Below are 12,810 nucleotides of genomic sequence, written 5' to 3'. Positions count from 1 at the left end.
ATAGTAAAACCACTTAAAGCCACCTTAAAGTGTAAAATGTGGGCAGAAATGTTATAAGTTTACAAGAAAAGCAGATTCAGACATTTCAAATCTAATGTCAAAAGTCCATACTTACAAAGTATGAAACAAAAATAGCGGACAATGACAAAAGAAAACAAAATAAAACACAATAAGTGCCAATTAATGTTATCCATTCAGTTTAACACACACACACGTATATATGTGTATATATATACATATATATATGTATATATATACATACATATAAGTGTGTGTACACCTTTTATATATTTAAAGGTGTCAATGTCAGTCAATAATTTAAAGTGTGCCACTTTCGTTTTAGGGGTAATGATGTTTCTTCATCTAACGATGATAAAGTTTCTATTACATTTTTGGAGAATGTAATTTGGTTTTGTCTTTTGGCCTCCAGACGCTGATGATGCTATGTAGTGAACATGAACTGTTATTTCATTTCACCATGGAACATGAAGTCGTGATACCTCGGTTATACAGTAAATTGAACAATCTGCCACAAAATTGACTCTGTTTGACCACATTTCAATACCGATTAATAGTTGCAGCGCCACATAGTGTTCACATGAAGTGCTGGTCTTTTGCTATGCAGACATGCAATAGATTAGATCTTCCTCAACGTTCACTTCCCTGAGTGAAAGGCATCACACATCATCCAGTGAAGGCCCTTAGTATTATTGTTATTATTATTATTATTATTATTATTATTATAATTATTATTATTATTATTATTATTATAAGTATCATTATTATTATTAGTAGTAGTAGTATTATTGTTATTATTATTAGTAGTATAAAACATTCATCCAAACTTACATAATTAATTTGAATAAACTACTTTCAGCTTTAGGGGCCACACGGTGGTGTAGTGGTTAGCACTCTCGCCTTGCAGCGAGAAGACCCGGGTTCGAGCCCCGGTTGGAACAAGGGCCTTTCTGCATGGAGTTTGCATGTTCTCCCTGTGTGTGCGTGGGTTCTCTCCGGGTTCTCCGGCTTCCTCCCACAGTCCAAAAACATGCAATGTGGGGATTAGGTAAATTGGACACTCTAAATTGACCGTGTGAGTGTGAGCGTGAATGGTTGTTTGTCTCTAGCTGTGTGTGGCCCTGCGATGGACTGGCGAACTGTCCAGGGTGTACCCCGCCTATCGCCCGATGTAGCTGAGATTGGCACAGCACCCCCCGCGACCCTCTGGTGGAGGATAAAGCGGTTAGATGATGACTGACTTTCAGCTTTAATTTTTCTCAAGAGGAAGTGTCTATCATGATTTGATTTGATACTATGTCTCCCTCATGTGGTCAAAAATGGCATTACAAAATTGACCCCAATCTAAAATTGTTTTGTGTAATATATATTTTGCATTGATGAATTTACAACAAATGATTTGCAACAAATCAACTATATTTAATTTTCAAATTAAATATTTCCATCTTTGTGTGAGATGCATGTATACAATTTTTGTTTTATATGTTTAGTTATTGGATTCATTTTAAACGATGCAGGTTGAATTTATCACTTTATAGTTAAAACTTAAGTAATGTGCTTTGTAAAAAAGACACTGACATCTTTAAAAAATAGTGTTAAACTTTTTACATTTAATTAATTTACACACAAGGAAATATTTTCACTATCTCAAAAGTGAACCTGCAGATTCAACTGGGTCATAAAATTACAGCAGGGTTCAGGTGTTTTTTTTTTATTATTATTTTTATTTTTGAAGTTCAAATGCACCAGAAGCTCAAGGAAAAAACAACAATACTGATTGTCAAAGTTTATTTTTTTTTTATTTGGCAGTGTCTGCCATTGTTTCCCTACAAAACCAAAATAGGACCAAAATATCAACTGTTACACATATTACAGAAAACACGTATTATCCCTCATGTGTTTTCAGTGTGTTCCTGCACAATGGATTTAAAGTATTAGATTAAATGAGTTGCATTCATAAAAAGCTGCAATTTTTCATCAACTTTCACTCAAATGGAGAGAAAATACACAAAAATGTTACATGGATTTAAAACAAGGTCATTTTCCAACACAGAGATGTCAACATATACTTATTTTTCCCTGCATCCTCGATGATGCTTTGCCTGTTTTTGGTGTATTGCCACTTGCATGTTTGGGATCGTTATCTTTTTCATAAAACGTCCTTAACACTTGTGAAATCAAATGAACTCAAACTATGTTACTGTCCAAATATTTTTTAACCTGCACTGCATGTGCACATGCTCCTGCATGTGGGTGTGGGTGTGTGTGAGTGAGTGCTGCGTGAGGGATTAGCCTCAGTGTGTGTGTGTGTGTGTGTCCACCAGTGATTAGCCTGGTCAGTGGGCCTGTTGTGCATTCACTCAGGCCATTAGCATATTAATGCAGCCTCGCTCTTGATCTCCCTCCCTCCCGCCCTCTCCAGCTCTCTCTCTCTCCCTCACTCTTTCTCTTTCTCAATACATATTTCCCAGACACTGTCGCTTCCTGCAGCTACGATCTATAAATCTCACCAATTTAGGCCACTTCTCCGTCCTGTCTCTCTGTGAGATCTTTGCCTTCTTTTCCATCGAGCTCACCATCTCTCTCTCTCTCTCTCTCTCTCTCTCTCTCTCCTCTGCATTCAAATTCTCTGCTTTCTCTCATTTTTTCCTTTTCTGTCTCCAGGTCTGGCCCCCTGAACTTTGTCAATCACAGGAAAACACACACAGAGACAAATTCACAGGGGCAAACATGCAGAGCACAAGTATATATACACACACACACACACACACTCATTCATTCATTCTCCCTTTCTGTCACTCTCACAGTGCAAATTTAGCAAGGCCCTCTTTAGACACCAGTGCTGAAGTGTGAACCGGACACATTCAACTGTACTTAACATGGTGAGAGCTTTTCAGGCTTTTCTGCTCCACGGACACACTCTCCAAAATGGGACGCTCCCTGATCTTCAGAGCCTGGCCTGCATTAGGCTGTGCACCTGAGCAAAAAAGAAAACAAATAATGGATTGAGTGGTATTTGGATTATATTGTCACATTCAACCAGTTTACAATGTTGATTTATTTTTTCTTCCCAATGGCTGCTGTCCACTTGCCATCTCTTTTTCAAACCAGTGATGATATTAGTTATTCACCAGCATGTGACTGAGTCCAAACTGTGACTGGACTGTAAAGAAACGATTAATTTCGAAATTGACCCAAAGAGCTGAAACTGTTTTTCATTTTTCATCAAGTTTTTTTGAACAGAGAGGTCCATACATGATGAGATGAATCTGGAATTGTTTGGTGGATTAAAAAATAAAATGGAATGTCCCAAAAATGTCAAAAGGTTCTTGCAGGGTTTTAAATTTACATAAACACACACTCTCCCCTTTTCAATATCTGCCTCAATGTTTGTCTTTCAGTGTGTCTCACTCATTCACCCACAAAGCCAGTGAGTTTCACTCTCGTCCACAGAGTTCTATCCATCGCTGCTTTTCAGAGGTCAGGGGCGTGATGTCCATCCACAACTCCTGCTTTCACAAAGGCACACACAAGAATTGCGTTTGGACAATCAGCTCCGTACCTCCGTGCTTCTCTTTTGTCACAGGTACGTTCACACACTCCAAATATCACTGCCTCTACCTGCTGAATCTCTGTGTCATGAAGACGTTTGACCCCCAACGTATTCGTCAGGTCAGCACATATGGACGGACGAGAGGGAAAGTGTGGTCAGAGGAGAGGAGAGGAGAGGAATGAGCGGGAAGGCAAAGAGAAAAAGAAAAGAGAGGAGAAAGGGAAAGAAAGCTCTAACTCATGCCTGTCCTCTGTGTGGGTGACACCATGATGAACGAAGGGGTCACCACCCAGGGGCAGCACAGTCCAAAGGGAGCCAGTGATGTGACCCCCTACAATAGAAGAAGTGGGTCCCCCCCAACGGTCACACGGATCAAAGAAGACAAAAGCCTGAGATGATAACTCAGCGCAGCAGTAGAGCGCATTATTATCACACTCATGAGCAGCAACGGCAGTAAATTTAACTGAGTTGGAGGCAGGAGGAGGAGGTGGGGCAAAAAAAAAAACCTTGAACGCCCCCCCCCCAACAAAAAAAAGTAAAGCTGTGACTCGCTCTAATCTGATTTGCCGTACGCAACATTTTCTCTTTATCTGATTCGCTCCGTGAGGCGTTTTTCTCTTTCTGTGGGAGCCCGTCTGTATCCAAATGATGTGGTCTTTGGTGAGGCCTGGCCTATTCATGGGAACCCCATGTGCTGTGTGCCCACCATTGAGGTGCAGAGCAGCATGGCCACAAAGGATGGCAGGGTTTTTTTTGTTTTTTTTTTTGAGAGAGAGTTCCTTCCTTACAGTCAAAGTCTCTGTTCAGAGCAAAGTTTGCAGTTAAGTCACAGAGCCACAAAATCCATTCCCAAAAGTCCAGAACTTGAGAAAGGCCTTTACATGTTCCACTTTAAATGATTTCTGATCATGGAAATGAAAATACTTGTTTATTTCCTGAGACTCAGTGAACTGAAAAGCTTCAAACCTGAAAGTAAATGACATGAAAGCTGATAAAACAACTTCGCTTTAGTAACACGTTTTTGTAATAAAGTTTACTAAATTAATACAATTAATACAAATTAATGTTAAACGCTTGTCATCTAATTAAACTAAACACAACACAGTTGCTGATGAACAGTCCAAACCTGAAGGCCTAAACTCATCTGCCTGCAACTGCCATGAAGAACCACACAGGTTCATGAGCCACATTTCAAAAAAGACACTTCCTGTTGAAAAGTGATAAAAAGGTGTTAAAACTAAATACACACCAGTGAACATCAGAAAAGAAAGAAAAAAAACTTTAAAAAGTACATCAAAAAGACAAAATCTCAGTGTGTCCCAGCTTTTGAACCATTCAGGGCCTAAAACCTGCATCCAGATTTAGTGAAGAAGCTTAAGTTAATGTCAGCAACAGAGAATTTCATCCTCACATGTGCAGTCACAGTCGTCCTCGCCTCCCGTCCTTCCTCCCTCAGCCGTGGGTCGAGCTCTGGCTCCATTGATGTCTGACCGCACTTGTCCCACTTCTCCATCTTTCACTCTCTGTGCCTCTGCCTCCTCTGATCCCGCGTCCTTCTCCCTCTCCCTCTTCAACCCTCTCTGTCCGGACCTCCCTCCCTCCTCCTTTACATTTCCTTCACCCGTCTCTCTCTATCTCAATTTCCCCGCCCTCTCTCTCTCTCTCTTTTCTATTCCTTGTCTCTTACTCTCTCCCTCTCCTCATTTCATGCAGTGCTGGGGTTACCTAAGAGACTGGGCCTCAATGGAGAAAATCTCCTTTGGTACAATGAACTGGGCGAGAGGCAGAGAGGGGGGGGAGAGTAAAGGGGAGACAGGATAGGATGGGGGGTTCGTGTTGGACACATGAGGGGAGGCAGAAGTGAGGGGGTGAGGAAAAATAGAGGGGAAGATAGTGGGACTGTGATGAATGCAAGTTTAGACGGAGGGGATACGAAATCTCAAAAACTGAATGAGAGACTTCGCCTCAGTGGTCAGTCCTCTGACTCCACCTTCTTCTAACTTCTGAGCTGAAACTACACACACTCTCATTTTAGGCATTTCAAATAAAATCTGAAATCAAATATCAAACAAAATCTCAAAATAATACAGCGATTGATAAAGTTGTCAGGTTGTGCACAGTCTCCACTAAATTCTACAGTTCATCTCAACAACACTCTTGGTAACTGTAGAACATACTGGAACGCAGGAAGGTACCGTGCATACAGTCAACAGTGCAAACTGATAGCAATGATTGTGCAAGGAATGAGGTACTTTTGTGTCTTTGAGACACTTCTGACTGTGGATGCTTTTATATAAGAGGAATGAAATGAGAAGTGAAATCTATTTTTACTTCCTATAGTCCACTTTTCAAACCAGAAGCCTTTTTTTATGTGTGTGGGTGTGAATGCCGCTATATTCCACTTATTTTGCCGGCGTCCATGTGAGGCCTCTGCCTCGGTGGCCGCCATTTTGTTTGTTTACTTGTTTGTTTGCACTCATCGGGGAGTGTGCGAGGAGACGAGGCAAGGATCAGAGCGCTCCTTGTGTGTAAAAACTCCTTCTCTTCCTCTTCACGGTGTGAGCACCCCATTCAACACCAGTAATTACACTGTTCCCTCTGTGATCCATTCACTGTCTCCCCCTAAAAGAAGGGGGACAAAACACACACAACCTTGTTTAGAGGTTAGCTACTGATTAGCAGCAAAACTGTTGCAGTTCATTTTCCTGCTGCACCTTATTGAGCTCGTCGGTGACGCTATTCAGTTGGTCATTTGTCTCTGAGTTAGCAAACAGATCCCCTGCTGCTCAGCTCTGTGTCTTCCCAACACACACACACACACACACACACACACTCTTTTCTCATCAGAGGATGTGAGAAAACAATAGAGCTAATAAAAGACACAGAGAGATACTTACAGCACAGTGATGAAGTTAGTGCTCCTACACCCTGAGCCTTTAATATATGGACACTGTGAAATGGGATGCGTGGGTCACTTTGGGGTGTCTCTCTGTGCACTCTGCCTACAACAGAAATTCTCATCCTCATTTCTCATTGCCATGTATACACCATGTAAATGCCAGGGCCAATCTGGGATCTGCGTGTTAATGACTCTATCAGGCCCTGATACCCAGAAGCCCCTGCTGTGGGAATGAATCCAAGAGGATTTTTGTAATGGAACGTGGCACAAGAGGTGTCAGAGTTAGGTTTGGGGATGCTCTCTCTCTCTCTCTCTCTCTCTCTGTGAGACAGGGGATGGGAGGATAAGGGGGAGGGGGAGGGGGAGAAGGGGGGCCGGGCAGATTGTCCATGGTGCTCAACCCTGCAGGCGGGGCTGAATGAAGTTATTTCCAGGCCCCTGTCCATCTGTTACCGTGGCAGCAGCAGCCACCAAGGTGTTGCCATGGTGAGGTGGACACAAAAAGGCGTGGCGTGGGAACGGGTCCAGGGGTCAGGAGTGAGGGTCAGGGGGTCAAGGGTCACAGCCAGCTGGACAGCACACAAGAGGAGGCCAGGGTGAGAAAAGAAGGAGGGAAGGTTTGCTTTTCTTTCTCCTTTTTGCCTTTTCTTCTCCGGGTTTGCGTTGGGGAGGGAGAGATGGAGAAAGGGGGACATCGGCAGAGTGGACACTGGACATTAACATTGAACTGAGATGAAAAAAAACTGAGGGGAGTTTGTCCAGGGTGAAGGGGAGTGAGGAGGCTGTGAGGCTTTGGGAGGCTCCCCAGCTTTACGCCTGATACCCACTGGTGTCTCATCGCACATCGCATTTGACAGGCAATTGACTTTGGTCAAAGTACACGCAATTGCGACCATTGAGAGGATGTGAACGTGCGAGTCTGTCTGTGTGGCCACAGCCAGCACTTTAGTCTCATAAGGGGCACCCTGAGAAAACAAAGAGGCTGTGTGATGACATTTCATTCTGCTCATTTGATCAATAAATGAATCGTTAAAACAAACTGTTCTTCTATAAACTTGAAATTCTCAATCAAACGTTTTGCTTCAGCTGCTGTTTGTGCACATGTCATCTTTTATTTTAGTGGTTTGCAGTTAGACCTCAGTACGAGGTTTACATGACATTTGAAAAAACGTATAAACATAGTGTTAGGCTGAGTAAAGCTGGAATTTTATAATACATGCATGTTAGTCAGAGTGGAGTGGTATTAAAGCTTTGTTCCATTAACATCAGAACGTCACCTCGTTCCAGTTGAGGAGTCGTAAACGTATCTCGGGCTAGCCATTGTTAGCAATACCAGTCGGTAACGCTCAACGTGGTATTTTGCAAAACACAATGCGTTTAAAAATAAAACAGAACAATGTGCACGACTGATTTACTGTGAAACAAATATGACACAAGTGCAACGGATGAATCTTGAAGCAAAGTAAGAGAATGTATCCTCAAACATGATCTCGCCATCTGGACTTTTGGTCAGATTTTCCTTTTTCTTTTTTGTCTGACAGACTGAAACATCCTATAAGTAATTTATTGTGTTGGAGCCGTTGAAATATTTTGAACTTTTTGTGACAAGTTAAAGTTGCTGAAGCTTTGCTTCTTTTTTTTTGAAACCCATGTTTTTGTTCATTCTCGGAAGTTTTGGGTTTGAGAAAAGCTTTTACACAAAGAATCTGAATTGTGTCAGCTACATTCTTTAACTCTGCTCTTATGCTCAGTCCCAACTTCCGAGTTCCAATGTAAATGGAACACAACAACAGGACTACAAGAAATATTGGTAGAAATGTGACACATACGCAATAGAATTCTAAATATAAACAAATGTTAAATTTAACATTTGTTTATATTTAGAAGTTACACACTAACTTCTTCTTCTTCAGATGTTGCGACAACTGATTTTTAATGTAGGCCAATTTAAACCATGTCTGATTTTAAGAAAATGATTAAAATACAAACAATATGACCTGAACTTCCCAGATATGTCCAAAGATGTTATCAAAATTAAACAAACAAAGCTATAACGTCAGCCACAAGAGATGTTTCATTTGTGCACAAGATCATTGTGGACCATTAAACCTTTAAATATCGTCCACATTTAAAGATGTGTCGGGTGAAGCTGCATCACGGCAGCGGGAAATTGAAATGTCCACCTGCTCCATAGCAAACTGAGAAAGACGAGCCGCATCACTGGATAACACATTATGACAACATGGATAAGAAGTCGCTGACAATGCAATTACACACACACACACACACACACACACACACAGAGTAAACATGCAGGACCCCCATGCATGGGCTTTAATAGCTGCTGCTGGGATGAAGGCAGTGCAGGATTCGTGCTCCTCCTCAGGACGCAGTAATAGGATTAGGAGAAGCCTCAGGAGAACATGGCAGACCAAGTCCAACGCTCCTTTTGACACCTTTTGTCCACGAGCCCCGAGACACAGATCACTGCTATAGGATGAGGGACAAAGGCCTTTGAACATTATGTTGTAGCTACAAATATACCTCACCGGGAGAACGCTGAGCCTCGAGTTCCACAGCAGATAGAAATGGACAGACAGCGGTTTTGACAACTTAATCAGTTTTCTCTAAGAAAGAAATCAACTCGCTCTTTCCTCCTTATAAATCAATAAAAATGGCTGTGATTTAACTGTAAACCTCCATCCCAGTGCAAATAGTTTATTTATTTCTAATTTACCCAAGAAGTTTATATTAACTATCAAATCATTAAATTTAAATAAAATTTCAGCAGAAATTAAAGTCCTGTTAGCATATCTGTAGTTTCATGCATTTGTTTGACTTTCACCATTTTGGCTCATTCACCCATTCACACAAGGACAATGTATTGGTTGATTGTATGATAATGATTTCTTAATAGCAAGGTATTAATATGGTAACTCCATCTCATTCCTGCTTGATAATAATTGTATGGAAATAAGGAGGTTACATCACAATAATACAAAACGGATTTTCTAAAGTAATATCAGGTATTAGTTTCCTAACGACAGTAACTACAGGCTGTACCACAGGTAGTTACAAACATTATAAATGATGATGTTAACTTTAATAATGGTGACGTTAGATAAAAGATGGAAGTAATACAGAGGGGCATCATCTTTGTCAGTGTCAGCGCTTTATTTTGAAATCCAAAAGAAGCTGTGATTTACATTTAAATTGCTCTCGACTTGAAATTCAGGTGGTTCCAGCGATTATTGACATTCCCGGCGATGTCCTCACATCCCGTGCCATGGCGAGGTGACACAGAGATTCTCTGTCCTCCCCGCTCCTCCCAGTGCACTCTGGGAAAGTGACCAAAAGCAGTTTTATGACTGAGAGCGCACTTCCTGCCAAAAAAAGAGAGAAACAAGGTTCAAAGTGATCAGTGTCACACGCACACATGGAGCACACAGAACACAGGGAACATGTTTTTAGTTTAATTTAACAATAATATCTGGATGTGGTAACTTCTTCACACAGAAAGAGTTTCAGTCTGTATAGGTGAGGCTTCTCGTGCTGCAGACTCCACTCCTGGTGGTGCCCTTTTGCCAATTCAGCTTCGTGACCTTTGTTTGCTGGACGCTGATTGGTAGTTGGCATCATTTATGGTCGGAACTGTGACACTATCTGATCGTCTTTGAACTTCCCACTTTCTTTCTTGATAAATGAAAACTTGCACGGTCCAAGAATTTCAGCTCAATATAAATGCCTCTGGTGGTCCCTTTCAATCATGGCCCTATTTGTCGCTGTGGTATTCAAGCGACCGGACCTGCTGTGAACTCTCGGACCCTGCGAGACACACCGAGGGGTGAACGTGTCTGCCTGTCTTTTTAATTGCACAACTGTCCAACGGTTCAAACTTGGTGAACTAAGAGCACCAGTGTGTGCAGTGCTGACGCTGGGGGGCGTTTGTATGTGAAATGTGAGACATACCTGTATATCGCTAAACGAGCCGCTTCCACCACGTCTCACATGGCATGCAGGTTGTCACGGCGCCCATGGTACTACACACTTGAAGAACAAACCAGCGTGTGCAGTGTCGACTTTGAACTGTTATGAAGAATTTTGTTATTATCAGAAGAAGAAGACTTATAGTTTGAATAAGAAATGCAAGACATGTCTGTCTGATAATCGCATATCCCTCAAACAGTTAACTTGACAGGTTTCACACTTGCCAGGTGACTTACTAGAGACACCACTGTGTACAGTGTCCACTTTTGACTTTGTTTGGATAAGAAATGTAAGGGAACTGAAGCTCATAACAAACCCTTATGTGTTCTTTGATGGATAGTATAGGATTAACTTGCTACCATCTTGACATCCTGACAATGCACAACATGTTGTAACAGGGGAGCAACAGGGACCATGAAAAGTGGTGCACCATACAGAAATAATAAATAATGGCACCATGCATAAACATCAATATCAGAAGCTAAAAATATACAGCAATAAAATAAGATAAATAACACAGTATAAAACCACAGGTAAACAACTTCAAAAACGTTCAAAAACTGTACTTTATAACATTACTTTTCTGGAAACGTTTTTTTTTTCCTTCCTCCATTCCTCCATGACTTAAGGCTCCATTGATCCTTTTAAACTTTTTGCTGTTTTATCCATTTTGTTATTTCATCACATTCATATCAATAAAATTGTACATTTTTTATATTTTGGTATTGTTCTGTGAAGGGATTTTTTTCACCCAATCATCAGTCACTGTGTTTACTTCCTGTTGTTTTTATTGATTGAAATGTTCTGGTCAGACACACTTCCACTGATCAGCCACAGTATTAACCATAATAAATAGGCACCTGGTTTCAGTAATCTTATAAAGCAATGAGGCCATGAAGAAGTTTAAAAGGACACAACAGATGTTCAAAATAAACAGGACATGGAGATATAACATTCTGCTTAAACGCTTAATTGTTGTGGCTAAATGTTGGTTTAAAATGTTCATATATATATGTATATATATATACATATATATATATATATATATATATACTGTATATACATATGTATACAAGAAGTGATGGTTTAGATGGAGTGGACATGTGGTCATCATTGCCTCTCAGCTTCATGTTGCGTGTGTTACAGCTCAAGCTCATGGTGCAAGTGGCAAATTGAGAGTCTGTGGTCAGGAATGATCTCAAAGGAAAAGCTGTGGAGTCATGTCTTTTTCTCTCTCTGTGAATGCGTGTGGGAAATTTTCTTTTTCTTTTTTTAAAAAGAGGGGTGCATGTGATTATTGGACAAGGGCCGGACAGGGGCCAGGAAGGGCCGCCTGCAGACGGACGCACAGAAAAGGGACATTTACCTTGAACTCCAATCTTTCCGTCTTTGGGGCGGGGTCAGGTATTGTCGCTGGGCCTGACAAGGTCAGGAGGGGACAAGAGAGGGAGAGAGTTGGGGGAGACGGGTGAGGAACAGGGACAGAGGCCACCCCCAGGGTCGTGGGGCGCTACCCCTGTGGGGGGCCAGAGAATGTGAGGGCAGCAGGGGGAGGGAGGGAAAGTATTGGCAGATTTTCTTGGGGTGCAGATGCTCAATATGCAGATGTCTAATCGAATTGTGCAACGATGAATTGGTTCCCCCTCCTGATTTGCATCAGGACAATCCCTGGCAGTGGCTCAGGGGTCAGCGCAGTTCCCCTGGACAAAATGAGCAGCCGGCTGCAGACGCCTCAGAAAACGTGTGAACTTGAAGTAGACTTTACTCAATGACAAGGATATTGATTGATTCGAATGTGTGTCTGTCTGTCTGGGAGTGTGTCTGACATCTGTCTTTCCCATGAAGACATTCTGTGGAATGGAGGGAAAAACATTTGTTGTTTTTGGTGTTTGGAGTGAAGGTTAGTCCTTAAGCGAAAGAAAAAAACAAACAAAACACACGCAATATAACTATCTCCAGTCGGTTTGAAACTTTGACACCAACTCAAACACAGGACAGAGCTCAGAAAATAAAATTAGCTTCATAAAGCTAACACATTCTGACCTGATCAAACTCAGAAACTTCATTTTTGTATTCAGTTTAACTAAAAGGATAGTTCAGGTTTTATAGCTCACTGAAAACATGGCTGCCAGCAGGAACATGAGGAAAAGCACAATATAATCTACACTTACTTGACATTATTCAGATGTGCTATTTTGTGACTTCATTGTTTTGAAATCCTTCATTCAGATTTACCTCAGTGACACAAACTGAGAAACTGACCACGTGAGGCAGCTCCCGTGTTCCCATGAGCTAAAATCACTGATTATCTGTATGCACTTTGCACTTTGGTGTTGGAGAATGAGTGGTTACA

The sequence above is a fragment of the Solea senegalensis genome, linkage group LG20, assembly GCF_019176455.1.
Source record: "Solea senegalensis isolate Sse05_10M linkage group LG20, IFAPA_SoseM_1, whole genome shotgun sequence".
Classification (NCBI taxonomy): Eukaryota; Metazoa; Chordata; class Actinopteri; order Pleuronectiformes; family Soleidae; genus Solea; species Solea senegalensis.
Note: the sequence above shows the minus strand (reverse complement) of the source record.